The sequence below is a fragment of the Globicephala melas genome, chromosome 4 (assembly GCF_963455315.2).
Source record: "Globicephala melas chromosome 4, mGloMel1.2, whole genome shotgun sequence".
Lineage (NCBI taxonomy): Eukaryota > Metazoa > Chordata > Mammalia > Artiodactyla > Delphinidae > Globicephala > Globicephala melas.
In genome coordinates this window covers 7780142-7798091 of record NC_083317.1, presented here as the reverse complement: position 1 = coordinate 7798091, position 17950 = coordinate 7780142, and positions in this window count along the sequence as shown.

The window sequence follows — 17950 nt, the reverse complement described above, 5'->3', positions numbered from 1 at the left end:
TGAGGGTATGACCTTTTATTAAAGAGAGCGGTGGGAATGACTTAAGTTTCAGGCTTGGCATGTCATGAATTCCCTGCCACCTGCAGCAGGACTTGGGGACGCTGCTTCAGAGCAGCGAGGAGGGAAGATGAATCTCCAGTTCGCTTCCTTGTGCCTTAACTGGATGTCAGTGTCCAGTCTCAGCTGGGTTCTGAAGGAACAGAGGCACTGCGGTAGGAATCTTGTTGGCTGGTAAAACGCAGTTTAAATGTGCGGCAGGAAAAATGGGTGACAAAGCTCCTGGTGAAGGATGGAGGAGGTGGGCGTAAGTGAGCGCACACCCGTTCCGGTGAAGGTGGCGCCCTTGGGTGATGCAGGCTCGGGTGTGGTCAACCGTGTGCTCTCAGATCTAGAAAGATACTTGAGGACGTTTCAGGTTGCAACATGTAGAAAGGCCATGTAGGAATTATATTCATTTGTCTGTTTTAAAGACCACAGTTTATTTAAAATACTTCTGTAAAATTTTATTTTATTCTTGTAAATTTTACTCCCAATATTTCCTCATTAATCGCTATAGTTGCCTCAGGTCTTTAGCTGAAGCTGCAGTCAAAGGGGGAGGATTCCGAGCCAAAGGTAAGATAGAGGGGCAGGCCCTGGGTGTGTGGCGGTTCTTCCTCAGGCAGGGCCATTGCCACCAGCCGAGCAGCTGGGCCCAGGGCTGGGGCCCAGGGAGGTCTGTGAAGAAGGAGGAGCTTTGCCAGGAGAGTGTTGAATTGGTTAAAATAGAGCCCAGGGTGGTGAGTTTGTGAGTCACCCTTGACTCACTGTTGCATAGGAATGCAATAGCAGGCTGGGTGAGGATGGGGGTTGTCAACTCCCTGGACACTAAGATGACTGCTGATGGTGTCAAAGGATTATTTATGTTTTTAAAGGTCTAAAGCACGATATAGTGAAATAGTGACCCTAAGGAGAAAGTCTTCACGTACATCGCAGGCAAGCCCCCGTCTGTTGAAGAGCTGACATGACACACGGGATCCTGAGCTGGGTGAAGTAGTTGACTTTAGGCGCTGCTCCATTAATTGCCCAGCAAATCCGTAAGCAAGCTCTGGGGAAAAGAAACGGTGTGTTTGGTGAACCCTAGGTGATCTTACCAAACTGTTAAATCAGTGCTCATCAATTTAAAACGAGTTTTCAACCCTGCCACACATCTGACTCACCCGTAGGATTTTATAAAATCACAGATGTGCTCATCACCCTCCCAGAATTTTTGATTCAGAGAGTTGGGAGTGGGGCCTGGGTCTCTGCTTTTTAAGTGGCTTTACCGGTGACTGTGCCCTTGCATAGGATGACTTGGAGGGCCCAGAGATTGGCTTGGCTAACCGGACAGGAGTCTGAACTGAAGAACGTTTTTTTTTTTTTTTTTTTATCTGGGAATTATATATGGTTCTTTATTCTTTTTTTTTTTTAACATCTTTATTGGAGTATAATTGCTTTACAATGGTATGTTAGTTTCAGCTTCACAACAAAATGAATCAGTTATATATATACATATATTCCCATATCTCTTCCCGCTTGCATCTCCCTCCCTCCCACCCTCCCTATCCCACCCCTCCAGGCGGTCACAAAGCACCGAGCTGATCTCCCTGTGCTATGCGGCTACTTCCCACTAGTTATCTACCTTACGTTTGGTAGTGTATATATGTCCATGCCTCTTTATCGCTTTGTCACCGTTTACCCTTGCCCCTCCCCATAGCCTCAAGTCCATTCTCTAGTAAGTCTGTGTCTTTATTCCTGTTTCACCCCTAGGTTTCTCATGTCATTTTTTTTTTTTTAAATTCCATATATATGTGTTAGCATATGGTATTTGTCTCTCTCTTTCTGACTTACTTCACTCTGTATGACAGACTCTAGGTCTATCCACCTCATTACAAATAGCTCAATTTCGTCTCTTTTTATGGCTGAGTAATATTCCATTGTATATATGTGCCACATCTTCTTTATCCATTCATCCGATGATGGACACTTAGGTTGTTTCCATCTCTCTGGGCTATTGTAAATAGAGCTGCAGTGAACATTTTGGTACATGACTCTTTTTGAATTATGGTTTCCTCAGGGTATATGCCCAGTAGTGGGATTGCTGGGTCATATGGTAGTTCTATTTGTAGCTTTTTAAGGAACCTCCATACTGTTCTCCACAGTGGCTGTATCAATTTACATTCCCACCAACAGTGTAAGAGGGTTCCCTTTTCTCCACACCCTCTCCAGCATTTATTGTTTCTAGATTTTTTGATGATGGCCATTCTGACTGGTGTGAGATGATATCTCATTGTAGTTTTGATTTGCATTTCTCTAATGATTAGTGATGTTGAGCATTCTTTCATATGTTTGTTGGCACTCTGTATATCTTCTTTGGAGAAATGTCTATTTAGGTCTTCTGCCCATTTTTGGATTGGGTTGTTTGTTTTTTTGTTATTAAGCTGCATGAGCTGCTTATAAATTTTGGAGATTAATCCTTTGTCAGTTGCTTCATTTGCAAATATTTTCTCCCATTCTGAGGGTTGTCTTTGGTCTTCTTTATGGTTTCCTTTGCAGCGCAAAAGCTTTTAAGTTTCATTAGGTCCCATTTGTTTACTTTTGTTTTTATTTCCATTTCTCTAGGAGGTGGGTCAAAAAGGACCTTGCTGTGATTTATGTCATAGAGTGTTCTGCCTATGTTTTCCTCTAAGAGTTTGATAGTTTCTGGCCTTACATTTAGGTCTTTAATCCATTTTGAGCTTATTTTTGTGTATGGTGTTAGGGAGTGATCTAATCTCATACTTTTACATGTACCTGTCCAGTTTTCCCAGCACCACTTATTGAAGAGGCTGTCCTTTCTCCACTGTACATTCCTGCCACCTTTATCAAAGATAAGGTGACCATATGTGCATGGGTTTATCTCTGGGCTTTCTATCCTGTTCCATTGATCTATCTTTCTGTTTTTGTGCCAGTACCATACCGTCTTGATAACTGTAGCTTTGTAGTATAGTCTGAAGTCAGGGAGCCTGATTCCTCCAGTTCCTTCTTTCGTTCTCAAGATTGCTTTGGCTATTCGGGGTCTTTTGTGTTTCCATACAAATTGCAAAATTTTTTGTTCTAGTTCTGTGAAAAATGCCAGTGGTAGTTTCATAGGGATTGCATTGAATCTATAGATTGCTTTGGGTAGTAGAGTCATTTTCACAATGTTGATTCTTCCAATCCAAGAACATGGTATATCTCTCCATCTATTTGTATCATCTTTAATTTCTTTCATCAGTGTCTTATAATTTTCTGCATACAGATCTTTTGTCTCCTTAGGTAGGTTTATTCCTAGATATTTTATTCTTTTTGTTGCAATGGTAAATGGGAGTGTTTTCTTGATTTCACTTTCAGATTTTTCATCATTAGTATATAGGAATGCCAGAGATTTCTGTGCATTAATTTTGTATCCTGCCACTTTACCAAATTCATTGATTAGCTCTAGTAGTTTTCTGGTAGCATCTTTAGGGTTCTCTATGTATAGGATCATGTCATCTGCAAACAGTGACAGCTTTACTTCTTCTTTTCCGATTTGGATTCCTTTTATTTCCTTTTCTTCTCTGATTGCTGTGGCTAAAACTTCCAAACCTATGTTGAATAAGAGTGGTGAGAGTGGGCAACCTTGTCTTGTTCCTGATCTTAGTGGAAATGCTTTCAGTTTTTCACCATTGAGGATGATGTTTGCTGTGGGCTTGTCATATATGGCCTTTATTATGTTGAGGAAAGTTCCCTCTATGCCTACTTTCTGCAGGGTTTTTATCATAAATGGGTGTTGAATTTTGTCAAAAGCTTTCTCTGCATCTATTGAGATGATCATATGGTTTTTCTCCTTCAATTTGTTAATATGGTTTATCACATCGATAGATTTGCGTATATTGAAGAATCCTTGCATTCCTGGAATAAACCCCACTTGATCATGGTGTATGATCCTTTTAATGTGCTGTTGGATTCTGTTTGCTAGTATTTTGTTGAGGATTTTTGCATCTATGTTCATCAGTGATATTGGCCTGTAGTTTTCTTTCTTTGTGACATCCTTGTCTGGTTTTGGTATCAAGGTGATGGTGCCCTCGTAGAAGGAGTTTGGGAGTGTTCCTCCCTCTGCTATATTTTGGAAGAGTTTGAGAAGGATAGGTGTTAGCTCTTCTCTAAATGTTTGATAGAATTCGCCTGTGAAGCCATCTGGTCCTGGGCTTTTCTTTGTTGGAAGATTTTTAATCACAGTTTCAATTTCAGTGCTTGTGATTGGTCTGTTCATATTGTCTATTTCTTCCTGATTCAGTCTTGGCAGGTTGTGCATTTCTAAGAATTTGTCCATTTCTTCCAGATTGTCCATTTTATTGGCATAGAGTTGCTTGTAGTAATCTCTCATGATCTCTTTTATTTCTGCAGTGTCAGTTGTTACTTCTCCTTTTTCATTTCTAATTCTATTGATCTGAGTCTTCTCCCTTTTTTTCTTGATGAGTCTGGCTAGTGGTTTATCAATTTTGTTTATCTTCTCAAAGAACCAGCTTTTAGTTTTATTGATCTTTGCTATTGTTTCCTTCATTTCTTTTTCATTTATTTCTGATCTGATTTTTATGATTTCTTTCCTTCTGCTAGCTTTGGGGTTTTTTTGTTCTTCTTTCTCTAATTGCTTGAGGTGCAAGGTTAGGTTGTTTATTCGAGATGTTTCCTGCTTCTTAAGGTGGGCTTGTATTGCTATAAACTTCCCCCTTAGAACTGCTTTTGCTGCATCCCACAGGTTTTGGGTCGTTGTGTCTCCATTGTCATTTGTTTCTAGGTATTTTTTGATTTCCTCTTTGATTTCTTCAGTGATCACTTCATTATTAAGTAGTGTATTGTTTAGCCTCCATGTGTTTGTATTTTTTACAGATCTTTTCCTGTAATTGATATCTAGTCTCATGGCGTTGTGGTCAGAAAAGATACTTGATACAATTTCAATTTTCTTAAATTTACCAAGGCTTGATTTGTGACCCAAGATATGATCTATCCTGGAGAATGTTCCATGAGCACTTGAGAAAAATGTGTATTCTGTTGTTTTTGGATGGAATGTCCTATAAATATCAATTAACTCCATCTCGTTTAATGTATCATTTAAAGCTTGTGTTTCCTTATTTATTTTCATTTTGGATGATCTGTCCATTGGTGAAAGTGGGGTGTTAAAGTCCCCTACTATGAATGTGTTACTGTCGATTTCCCCTTTTATGGTTGTCAGTATTTGCCTTATGTATTGAGGTGCACCTATGTTGGGTGCATAAATATTTACAATTGTTATATCTTCGTCTTGGATCGATCCCTTGATCATTATGTAGTGTCCTTCTTTGTCTCTTCTAATAGTCTTTGTTTTAAAGTCTATTTTGTCTGATATGAGAATTGCTACTCCAGCTTTCTTTTGGTTTCCATTTGCATGAAATACCTTTTTCCATCCCCTTACTTTCAGTCTGTATGTGTCTCTAGGTCTGAAGTGGGTCTCTTGTAGACAGCAAATATATGTGTCTTGGTTTTGTATCCATTCAGCCAATCTGTGTCTTTTGGTGGGAGCATTTAGTCCATTTACATTTAAGGTAATTATCGATATGTGTGTTCCCATTCCCATTTTCTTAATTGTTTTGGGTTCGTTATTGTAGGTCCTTTCCTTCTTTTATGTTTCTTGCCTAGAGAAGTTCCTTTAGCAGTTGTTGTAGAGCTGGTTTGGTGGTGCTGAACTCTCTCAGCTTTTCCTTGTCTGTAAAGGTTTTAATTTCTCCATCAAATCTGAATGAGATCCTTGCTGGGTAGAGTAATCTTGGTTGCAGGTTTTTCTCCTTCAACACTTTCAATATGTCCTGCCACTCCCTTCTGGCTTGCAGAGTTTCTGCTGAAAGATCAGCTGTTAACCTTATGGGGATTCCCTTGTGTGTTATTTGTTGTTTTTCCCTTGCTGCTTTTAATATGTTTTCTTTGTATTTAATTTTTGACAGTTTGATTAATATGTGTCTTGGCGTATTTCTCCTTGGATTTATCCTGTATGGGACTCTCTGTGCTTCCTGGACTTGATTAACTATTTCCTTTCCCATATTAGGGAAGTTTTCAACTATAATCTCTTCAAATATTTTCTCAGTCCCTTTCTTTTTCTCTTCTTCTTCTGGAACCCCTATAATTCGAATGTTGGTGCGTTTAATGTTGTCCCAGAGGTCTCTGAGACTGTCCTCAGTTCTTTTCATTCTTTTTTCTTTATTCTGCTCTGCAGTAGTCATTTCCACTATTTTATCTTCCAGGTCACTTATCCGTTCTTCTGCCTCAGTTATTCTGCTATTGATCCCATCTAGAGTACTTTTAATTTCATTTATTGTGTTGTTCATCGTTGCTTGTTTCATCTTTAGTTCTTCTAGGTCCTTGTTAACTGATTCTTGCAATTTGTCCATTCTATTGTCCATTCTATCTCCAAGATTTCGGATCAACCTTACTATCATTATTCTGAATTCTCTTTCAGGTAGACTGCCTATTTCCTCTTCATTTGTTAGGTCTGGTGGGTTTTTATCTTGCTCCTTCATCTGCTGTGTGTTTTTCTGTCTTTTCATTTTGCTTATCTTACTGTGTTTGGGGTCTCCTTTTTTTCAGGCTGAAGGTTCGTAGTTCCTGTTATTTTTTGTGTCTGTCCCCAGTGGCTAAGGTTGGTTCAGTGGGTTGTGTAGGCTTCCTGGTGGAGGGTACTAGTGCCTGTGTTCTGGTGGATGAGGCTGGATCTTGTCTTTCTGGTGGGCAGGTCCACGTCTGGTGGTGTGTTTTGGGGCGTCTGTAGACTTATTATGATTTTGGGCAGCCTCTCTGCTAATGGGTGGGGTTGTGTTCCTGTCTTGCTAGTTGTTTGGCATAGGATGTCCAGCACTGTAGCTTGCTGGTCGTTGAGTGAAGCTGGGTGCTGGCGTTGAGATGGAGATCTCTCGGAGATTTTTGCTGTTTGATATTATGTGCAGCTGGGAGGCCTCTTGTGGACCAGTGTCCTGAAGTTGGCTCTCCCACCTCAGAGGCACAGCACTGACTCCTGGCTGCAGCACCAAGAGCCTTTCATCCACAGGGCTCCTTAATTTGGGATGATTCGTTGTCTATTCAGGTATTCCACAGATGCAGGGTATATCAAGTTGATTGTGGAGCTTTAATCCGCTGCTTCTGAGGCTGCTGGGAGAGATTTCCCTTTCTCTTCTTTGTTCTCACAGTTCCCAGGGGCTCAGCTTTTGATTTGGCCCCGCCTGTGCATGTAGGTCGCTGGAGGCCGTCTGTTCTTTGCTCAGACAGGACGGGGTTAAAGGAGCCGCTGATTCGGAGGCTCTGGCTCACCCAGGCCGGGGGGGTAGGGAGGGTCACGGAGTGTGGGGCGGGCCTGCAGCGGCAGTCTGCCGGCGTGTCGTTGCAGCCTGAGGCGCGCCGTGCGTTCTCCCGGGGAGCCGTCCCTGGATCCCGGGACCCTGGCAGTGGCGGGCTGCACAGGCTCCCCGGAAGGGCGTGTGGCTAGTGACCTGTGCTCGCACACAGGCCTCCTGGCGGCGGCAGCAGCGGCCCTAGCGTCCCACGTCCGTCTCTGGGCTCCGCACTCCTAGCCGCGGCTCGCGCCCGTCCCCGGAGCTCTCTCAAGCAGCGCTCTCAATCCCCTCTCCTCGCGCACCAGGAAACAAAGAGGGACGTAAAAGTCTCTTGCCTCTTCGGCAGGTCCAGACCCCTCCCCGGACTCTCTCCCGGCCAGCCGCGGCGCACCAACGCCCTGCAGGCTGTGTTCACGCCGCCAACCTCAGTCCTCTCCCGGCGCTCCGACAAAAGCCGGAGCCTCAGCTCCCAGTCCCGCCCGCCCCGGCGGGCGAGCAGACAAGCCTCTCGGCTGGTGAGTGCCGGTCGGCCCGATCCTCTGCGCTGGAATCTGCCCGCTTTGCCCTCCGCACCCCTGTTGCTGTGCTCTCCTCCACGGCTCCCAAGCTCCCCCACTCCGCCTCCCGAAGTCTCCACCCGCGAAGGGGCTTCCTAGTGTGTGGACACTTTTCCTCCTTCACAGCTCTCTCCCGCTGGTGCAGGACCCGTCCCTATCCTTTTGTCTCTGTTTAGTTTTTTCTTTTGCCCTAACCAGGTACGTGGGGGGGTTCCTTGCCTTTTGGGAGGTCTTAGGTCTTATGCCAGCGTTCAGTAGGTGCTCCGTAGGAGTTGTTCCACGCGTAGATGTATTTCTGATGTATCTGTGGAGAGGAAGGTGATCTCCGCGTCTTACTCTTCCGCCATCTTCCCGGAAGTCTGAAGAACGTTTTAAAATAGTTTCATTATTGAAGTGTATATAATTAAATATATATCAATGGGTAATTAAAATTCACAACTTAGCCTGCATTATAAAATATTATAAACAAGCCTCCAAGAAAGGCAAAAATAGCAGATGTAAGTGTGTAAACCTTTCACAGTTTGTTTCTTGTCATCTTCCCTTTTGGAAGGGGTTGGTGTGACAACCTATCAGTAGCTCTCAGATGTCCCATGAGAATGGCACGTGTTAAGTTTATTTCCCAGAGATGGGGCTGGGCCGTGCTGCTTCACACCTCAGTCTCGAGTGGTCTTTGTTGGCCCAGCGGCAGATTCTCCAGGGCATGAGCCACCTGGTCTGAGCGTGCAGACATTCCGGAGGGCTCCGCAGTGCAGTGGCCGCAATTTTCAATCTAGAATCGGGTTCAAGTCCGTGCTATCCGTGCTCTTATCCTGGGCAAGTTGTTTTACTTCTCTAAGCCTCACTTTCCTTTTTTTTTTTTTTTTTTTTGGTAAAATGGGAATGACTGTAGTATTCACTCTGGGATTTTATGCAGCTTCACTGAGATAATGTACATAAGAATCTTAGCACAATGTAGGAGGTGCTCAATAAATATAATTTGTAACTAGAGAGCTTGGGTCCACAGTATGAATGGATCTACTTCTGTATCAATTTAACAAGCATCCTGTGGGAAACCGAGTAGTGTTCTCTGTGAAGGATTAAATAGGATTACTTTCCAGTTTACTTTTATTTCTGGAGTCTGTAACTGGACGTTATTCCCTTCCTACTTGATTTTGCTACTGCACAGTACCTACATCTATTTTAGAATTTTGAGGTTGTGTGTTTTGTAGTTGGCTTTGATATAATGTGTGATATTTAAATGTTTTATAAAGGATTTTTCTCTGTAACTTAAAGGAAGCTGTTTGGAGGCCTAACTATGGAAAGGGCCCATTTTTTAACAAGCACTGTCATTCAACCTGGCCGTCATGTGTCCGGTGGCCTCTCCCTACGTCCCTTTTCCCACTTGAAGGCATATGTTACATTTTTAGCCTTCAGAGATTTGACTTAGGGAGAAAGGAGGATAAGTAAAAAAATCAGTTCCCAAGTTCGTAAACAGCGATATAATTGGGGAAGCTTTCAAAACTTAGTTATAACCCCCACGTTAAAAGCTTTAAGGAGCTAGCTGCTGCTTGTTTTTTTTTGTTTTTATTCTTTATTTTGTTCATATGTTAGAGGACTGTGTACCTCCACCAGCTTGGGGGCCTGTAATTTGACTCCCTTTTCATTCCTAAGGCATCCTCCTTTCCTCAGAGCAAGCATAAGGACAAAAATGCCTTAAGACAGAAAGTCTGTTCCTTCGAGTTAGAACATATGTGTGTGGTTGACGTTACTGCACAGGAGCACGTGCATAACATGGCCTGTGGCTGCAGCTGGGTGGAGCTCACGATGGATCTAATAATGGATTTAAATGTTTCCCTGAGGTAGATAAAATGCTTTGGGGAGACAAGAGTTCCCCACGATCCTAAATTTCACATACAATGGACAGCCTCCTTCTTGTAAACCAAACCGGGCTGCCTTTGTGCCTCTTAATAGTTCTCCGTCTTTCCCTGACCTGCGGGCACATCTCTGCCCTCTGGACATGCCTTTGGCGTGAGGGCCTAGCCAGCAGGAGCCCTAGTGCTGACTGCACACCTCGGATCAGAGTAGGATGGGGGTGAATCTAAGACTGCTGTCAGACCTGAGAGATACTCTGCCGTTTGCAGGGGGGCTCACACGGTCTTCATCACCGCCACTCTCTGACTCAGTACGACTGTCGCCCAGGTCCTGCCCCCGGCGTGGGGAGGTGGGCGCTGCTGAGACCGTGGACACTTTTCTGAAGGTGCCTCCTGCGCACGTGTAAGGGCAATGATTTCACATCTGTACTGGTCCAGGAGGAGTCAAGTTAGGGCTTGTCCCGTGCGGCTTCCCCCGTAGTCACCAGCTGCGGTCCTTCTCCGCAGCTCAGCTTGCTCTGTGGGTGAGGGCCCTGCCTGGCTTTCACTAGGAGCGGGGCGCTAGCGGTGACTCCCCTCACTGGTCGGATAAAACCGGAGTGAACTAGAAACATCTCCCCTGCTGCCTGCAGACGACACTCCGAATCGAAGGAAGCAATCAGTACTAACCCTGGAAGTAGAATTTATAAATGGAAAGCCCTACTCTGAGTAAAATGTCTTACTAGCTGGAGGGAGGGGGTGTGTCTTGAGGCAGGTGACATGAGGACTGCCTGAGAGAAAAGTATCATGACCACCTGTCCTGTGCAAGGCACTTGGCTACGTCCTAGGGCTGACGCCAAGTCCATCACTGTTCCTGGGGGTGGGGCTCAACTCCAGCTGAGCCGAGTGTTATTAGGGTCAGGGTGTGAACAGGGACCCTCTTCTGGTCCAGGGACTGGACGGGGTTTCCCTGAGGAATTGAGGGTTAGGCTGCTAACCTAATGGGTGAATGGGAGTTAGCCAGGTGGTGGTGGGAATGTTCTAGAATCTTGAAGAAAGAGTATGTTCAGAGCCTGACGAAATGAGGAAGTGAGAGGCCTTGCAGGTATCTGTTCCTAAGCAGATGGAGTCCAGAGCCACTTAGGAAGGAGAGCTGGCAGGCCTGGGGTGTGGATCGGACCGAGTGAGTGGCGGGGCGGGGGGGGTGGCAGGAGTGGAGGCGTTGGCCTGAGCAGCTTGGTGGCGGCCGTGCTGTCAATGGTATCGGGAGCGTTTGAGGTAGAGCAGCTCTCCTACACCATCTCCCTGCAGTTCAGGACTTTTGAGTGCTAAGGGCTTCCAGGACATTTAAGTGGGCATGTCGAGTAGATCGTTTGATATAAAAGGACAGGTTGAAGGGGTGAAGGTGAGGCCTGGGGTGGTCGATTTTGGTCCTTCTGTAAGCAGGTGATGGGGACTGAGATGACGTAAAGGGAGGTGGGAGGAGAGCCCGGGCACTTTCACCAGAGAAACCTGTACAGTCGGAAAAGTAAGAGCCCACGCCTGCCTTGGGCCTTCAGTTGATTTAGGACTAGCGAGGGCAGAGAGGTCACCTAGACCCTCGCCACCCGGCGTAGTCGGGACTTGCAGCATCAGCATCGCCCATTCTGCCTGTTAGAAACGCAGATCCTCAGGCCCGGCCCAGACCTACTCAGAACCTGCGTATTAACAACGGCTGTGGGTAATTGATATGCACGTGCAAGGGTGAGAATCACTTGCTTGGCACCTCACTGGGTGAGGTGAAAACCTAAGAGAAACCTTGGAGAAAACCTAAGAGTTGAAGCGGCTTGTTCAAGATGCCACACCTGACCAGTGACAGCCTCCAACTTCCAGGCCAGGCTCTGGCCGCCACGATGACCTCGACTTTTGGGATCACATACCACAACCTGCAGCCGGACGATCCCTCCAGCTGCTGTGACCACCCGAAGTGGAGTTATGGGTGAGACTAACATCAATTCATGTAGACTCTTGGCATATGGGCTGACTAAGCTTAGTGATTCTGGAAGGACTGCATTGTTCTCATGAACCACGATAGACATGGCTTTCCTGAACCTGGAAGTGTTGAACAGGTTTATCTCTGATTGTCTTTTCATTTAACTATGTAACTAAAATAGCTCCCGGGAGACTCTGAAGAGTGAACACGGAGACTCTGCTGCTTCCCCTTCTCCTCCTCTAAATGCTGTCCCTTGTCCCCCTTCCTTTCTCCCAAGGTCATTTTTGTTCCTTCTGGTTTCCAGGGTCCAGCATTCTTCTTCCGGCTTCACCTCTTCCCTGGCGGTGTTTCAGGCTGGTGTCTGGGGAGTCGTGTGACAAAGTCGGGAGCCCTTCACCGAGACTGTTTCTGCCACGTGGCAGCCATAGGCCCCTTTTGTCTCTCCCGCCTGTCCGCCAAGTCCAGACAAATCGTGCAAATCCAGATTGTTAATTCAGGCCCCCAGCCCATGCCTCTGGATTAAGTGAGGCTCTTGAGGACTCTCTGAACAAAAGTAAAAGTAGAGTTGTAAATGGAAGAAAAAATAAGGAGATTCATGCTGTTTTAGTGATTATCAGGGAAGCCTTCCCTTTTTTCTTCTCTCTGGAGCATTTCAGCTTGCTCGCTCCTTGCTGCCGTTACTCACATTTGCCCACATGCGGCTGGCAGCAAGCCCTCAGCACGTCCTTCCAGGGCGGTGGGCCCCTCAGGAACAGGAGACTCCGGAAAAGCAGGGATGACTTTGGCCTCTGCTTCCTGTCTGTCGCCAAAGGTTAGGTGTTGGCAAATTACAGCCACCCTCCTGCTTTGGTATGGCCTGCCCAGCTAAGAATGGTTTTTATATTTTAAATGGTTGAAAAACATCAAAGGAATAACATTTCATGTTGTGAAAATTATATGAAATTTAGATTTCAGTACCCATAAGTGAAGTCTTAGTGGAACACCACCACATTTTAAAATCTGCATATTGCCCGTGGTTGCTTTTTGCTACACTGGCAGCGTTGAGGAGTTGCCACAGAGCGCATGCGTGGCGCACTCACTTTGCCCTGCCGTTTGGTGCCCTGCACGTGGCAGTGACGGTTACAAATCAACAGTATTTTCAGTGCTGCCTATTTTGCCATGCCACACATTTATTTTTTATTACCAGTGTGGTCATTATGTCAAAACAAGAGAAGGGGAAAGTGGATTTCAAATATCACAGCTTTGATGGAGTGTGGGTTATTTTGTTCCTGAATTAAGTGGCAACACGCAATGATATGGTAGCTGTCACATTACAAAGAATACAATATGTGTTGGCATTACCAGTCTAAACATCCAACAAATGACTTCTAACTCACAAGGAAGCAATGGTCAGGAAAATTAGAAAATTTAAAATTGAACATCTCATCACAGAATTCCTTCACAGAAATAAAAATGGAAAAGGAGGCTGCAACCAAAGACAGTTTCTGATTGGCTCGTTTATTAGGCAAGCAAGGAAAGCCACTTACCTATGGTGGGTTAATTCAACCGTGTGTGATGCAGCAGCTGAAGAAACACCACCAGAGAAAGTAAGCCTGTTTAGAACTACCAGCCTTTCGATGGTAAGAGTTGCTCCAAAATTTTGCAGACAACAGGAGTGACATCAATCGTCAATTAAAAAACAAAGCAAATGATTTTGAGTGTTTTTCTGTGACTCTTTTTTACAAGAGTTGATGTATGTTAGCTTACTTGAGGAACCTGTGCTAAGTTGGAAATTAGCCTTTGTGCACACCCTGTGGTGTAACAACTACAGACAAAAATATTTTCAAAGTTGAGAAACTGAGTACAACCTGAAGTGGAATCTGCTAAGATGTGCTACAACTGATGGTGGAAAAAATATGTGAAGAGTAGAAAAAGGATTAACAGGACAAACTTACAATGCTTGTGATAATATAACATGTTAAAGTGTAGGGTTATTTGTTGTATTATTTAAATCACTGGGTATGTTGTGCAAAATATTTGAATCATGTGTTATTGAACCAATATTGTCAACAGTGAACTTCAGTTGCTGTTGTGGACTTACCTGGCAACAGTTCCATGAATTCTTGTCAGAAATAGTAGCTGAAAGTCCTGACCTGGTCTATAACACAACAGTTCAGTGGTTTAATAGTCGTAAAGTTTATTTCAATTTTGACCTCAGGACCAAGACTGAAACTTTTCTGAATAAGAAGAACTGCCCTCAACCACTATTGTCAAACACTGAACAGCTTTGGAAATTAGCTTTTGCTGCAGATTGGTAATGTTTCCTAATGAATTCTATCTAAAATCACAAGGGAAAACTGTTTATACATGGAATTCACACTACGGTAAAGTCATTTCAACAAGAACTAACGTTGTTGGGATCGCAACTAATGTTAACATGTTGTCAAAAGTTGAAACAAGAAGGAAGAGTTCCATTATTCCCACACACGTTTGCAGCAGGTATATTATCTGAGCTCATACTGCAGTTCCAGGAGCCATTTTTAGACCTTAATGTAAACCCAAAAGAAATGTGCACATTTCAAAATCCATTAGCTGCAATTGAGGAGCTTCCACGTAACCTTCAATTGAAGTGATTAATCTGCTAAAAAGCAAACATCAAGAGAAAAATCTAATAGAATTCTATAAATGTCTTTCTTTCTTTTCTTTTCTTTTTTTTTTTTTTTTTTTTGCCACTCTGCACAGCATGTTGGATCTTAGTTCCCCAACCAGGGATCCAACCCATGTCCCCTGCAGTGGAAACGTGGAGTCCTAACCACAGGACCACCAGGGAATTCCCTATAAATGTCTTTCAAGTGATAAATGTGCAGTTAAAAACCTTGTGCTCATCGACTGATATCAGTACTGGGAAGTACCTATCCGTGGGAAGACATTTTCAAACATGAAATATGTAAAATCTCATTACAAATCAGCATTAGCATATAAAGGTGTGCAATTAATTTTGATACTAATCACTAGCTTTGAACTTCAATTAAGTGAAATGTTATCTCCCCCAAAGAATTCAAATTATTCTTATTACTAGACCTGTATTACACAAAAATTATACTCAATTATTATTATAGTTGGCTTTCACCAATTAAATTTTTTTTATTAATTATATAAATTCCTACACAATATCCTAGAGTTTTGCTTCTTGGTCCAGAAAACCTAAGACATTTAATATCTGGCCTCTTAAAAAGTCTGCCTTTGGGGCTTCCCTGGTGGTGCAGTGCTAAAGAATCCACCTGCCAATGCAGGGAACATGGGTTCAAGCCCTGGTCCGGGAAGATCCCACATGCTGCAGAGCAGCTAAGCCCATGCACCACAACTACTGAGCCTGTGCTCTAGAGCCCACGAGCCACAACTACTGAGCCCTCACGCCTAGAGCTCATGCTCTGCAACAAGAGAAGCCACCACAATGAGAAGCCCGCGCACCACAATGAAGAGTATACCCCACTCGCCGCAACTAGAGAAAGCCCACACGCAGCAACAAAGGCCAATGCAGCCAAAAATAAATAAATAAATAAAAATCTGCCTTCTCCTACAATAGATGGAGCAAAGAAAGAGTAAGTGAATTCAGTCTCCAGATGAGTACACCAAAAGGCAAGTTTGGGACAGAGGTCCAGGACCCTCTGGCCGTACTCCCAGAAACAATCTCTGCTCCCCAAAGAGTCTTTGGGCCATGGTCTGTTGGTATAGGACCAGGCCATGATGCAGAGAACCACCAACGGGACAGCCCCGTGTCCAGCAGCAGGGAGTGATAGACCAGTTTGTGGCTCAAAGCTTGTCTACTGACAAGGTCTGTCCTCGGATGCCTGACCTCCACTCATCAGTTTGCCCGTACAAAGGCGTTGAAAGGTTTACATTTTCCTCCTGATGCAGACTTCAGCCGGGTGTCCAACAATTCAATTCAATTCTGACACTATCTACCTGGAGTCAGCATCAGATTCTGCATGTAAAAGGGTTCAGTCCCACAAGACTGCTCCCACTTCAGATGCCAACCACAAGTTCTCAGACTCCTGTGCTTCTGATCGACTAGGGTACTCAACTTCTCTGGGTCTCAGTTTCTTCATCTGTAAAATGGGGATGAGACTATCACCCACCCTGTAGGTTATTGTGGGATTAAATACATTTATATTATATTATAAATAATCTTAGAACGGTGCCTGGCACATAGCAGAGCTTAGTAACTGTCAGTTCTTATTAGTTGTTCTAGCTTTCCAGAAGGTAAGGACTGTTACCTGCAGCTCAGTAACTGGCCTAAGGTCACAGAGCTGTTAATTTTGGAGTCAGTTTTCAAGCCTAGGTTTTCAGACTGAGCGAGTTCACTCACCATTACCCCAAACGGCCTCCCATCCAAGCCTCCACCCCGACTCCAGCTCTGTCTCTTGCCTCCTAGGCCCCCGGTCCATCACTTACCTGATAGCATTCTCACAGACAAACATTGACCTCCTCCATTTAAAATCCTACCCCATCACTGCCAGGATATAATTTAAGGTTCTAGAAAATTCATTCAAGAGCTGACACCCACCTGCCCCACTGAGCCGCAGCCTCCTGTGTTCCAGCTTCACCAGCCTCTCAAATGTGCCTGCATCAGCCTTTGCTCCCAGCCTGATCTTCTGTGATGCCTTCCTGGTCCTTGCCAGTGCCCCCTCCCTCCATGACCCAGGGTCCTGCCTGTGTTCCACGGCTCCTGTGTGCACCCGCAAACGTCGACCAATGTGTCAAAGTTAACAATGTCTCTCTGGCCAGCACCTGGAGGGCAGGGCCTGCTTCTCCTTCCTCCTCTCTCTCCAGTGCTTGGGGTAAAGTCAATACAGGATGCCGGACGCCTGTGGAGTAAAAGAATGAATGGGAGCATGTGCTTCCTGGAAAGGAAGAGAATTTGGCCGGACCCGTTAAGTCTCTTTCCAAAAGCTTTTTGAAGTTTGTGTGTTTGGGACTCCCTGAAGCAGGAAGTTGCTCACAGAATCATGGATGGAGAGACACCATGTCTCACTCTTGTACCTGGCAGAACATTCTCAGGCCAGAGAGAGGAATCAGCTACCTCTACCCCTCTGGCTTTAGGGAAACAGAGGGGTGCTACACCTCCATTCATGGTGTTGACTGAAGGAAAAACACACAATGTAAGAATTATGAGTTAAGTTTTATTCAAGGATCTGACTGAGGACTATATAGCCCAGGAAACAGCCTCTCAGTAGCTCTGAGGGGACTGCTCCAAAGAGGTGGGGGGAGAACCAGAATATACATGATTTTTGGCTCAGGAATACGTGCAGTCAAGCACACATCTTGGTAAAACACTACTGCTAGTCACAAGGAGTAGGTATCTCAGTTAATGATTTTAGTGCTTTTCTATGTAGGGGAAGATGCAAGAATCTGGGTTCATTAAAGTTCTTTCTGAGATATACATCCAACTATCTGAGGGGTATGTTTTTTCCAAAGCACAGAGTGCCTCTTCCTGTTTTCTGTCCTGAATTTCTTTCAGGGTGAACTAGGACTTAATCCTTGTAGAACTGAATGGAGGGTAACATTCTTTGTTTTTACAGTGGATACCACCCTGGGGCAGATTCTTTTTGTTTTGTTTGCACAGATCGGAAGCTTGGGGCTGGGGGCCATCGAAGGTGACCTTTGTGCACCCAGCATCCAGGCTGAGCAGGCCTGGGTGGGGCTGGAGTGAGGGTGACATGCCCGCTATCAAGAGGCCAGGGTAGGGGTGCAGGTGGTTTGAAGGAGGCTGGAACAGGCATTGGACCACAACCAAAGACTGGGAAACGGGTGAAGGAAAACAAAAAAAAAACAGGTAAGAATTGCACCAAGGGAGTTTTGTTTTTTGAACCTGAAGACAATTTTTTAAAAATAGACAAGTTTCTTTGGGTCTCTGAGTATTTAATAAATGGTTATATGTTTTATAAGTCTAAATTGCAAAAAAATCTGTGGTGATGAAAAGTCTGGGCTTGAGAAGTGTGCCCATCTGGGTCCCAAGTGATACTCCTCCGTTGAGAGACATGGAACAGAAGCCCAATGTCACCACATAGACCAGAGTCACAAGAGTAGCATCAGGGTTTTATAAGGTGAAAATAAACCCTATTCAAGATTAGATATGTAAACCTCGGGTTGGGAGGTGACAGCAAGTGTTAACATACTGTCAAAGGAAACTTCTTGGACCTTAAAACTACCTCTAGAGCATTGACGGCTCAGTCTTTC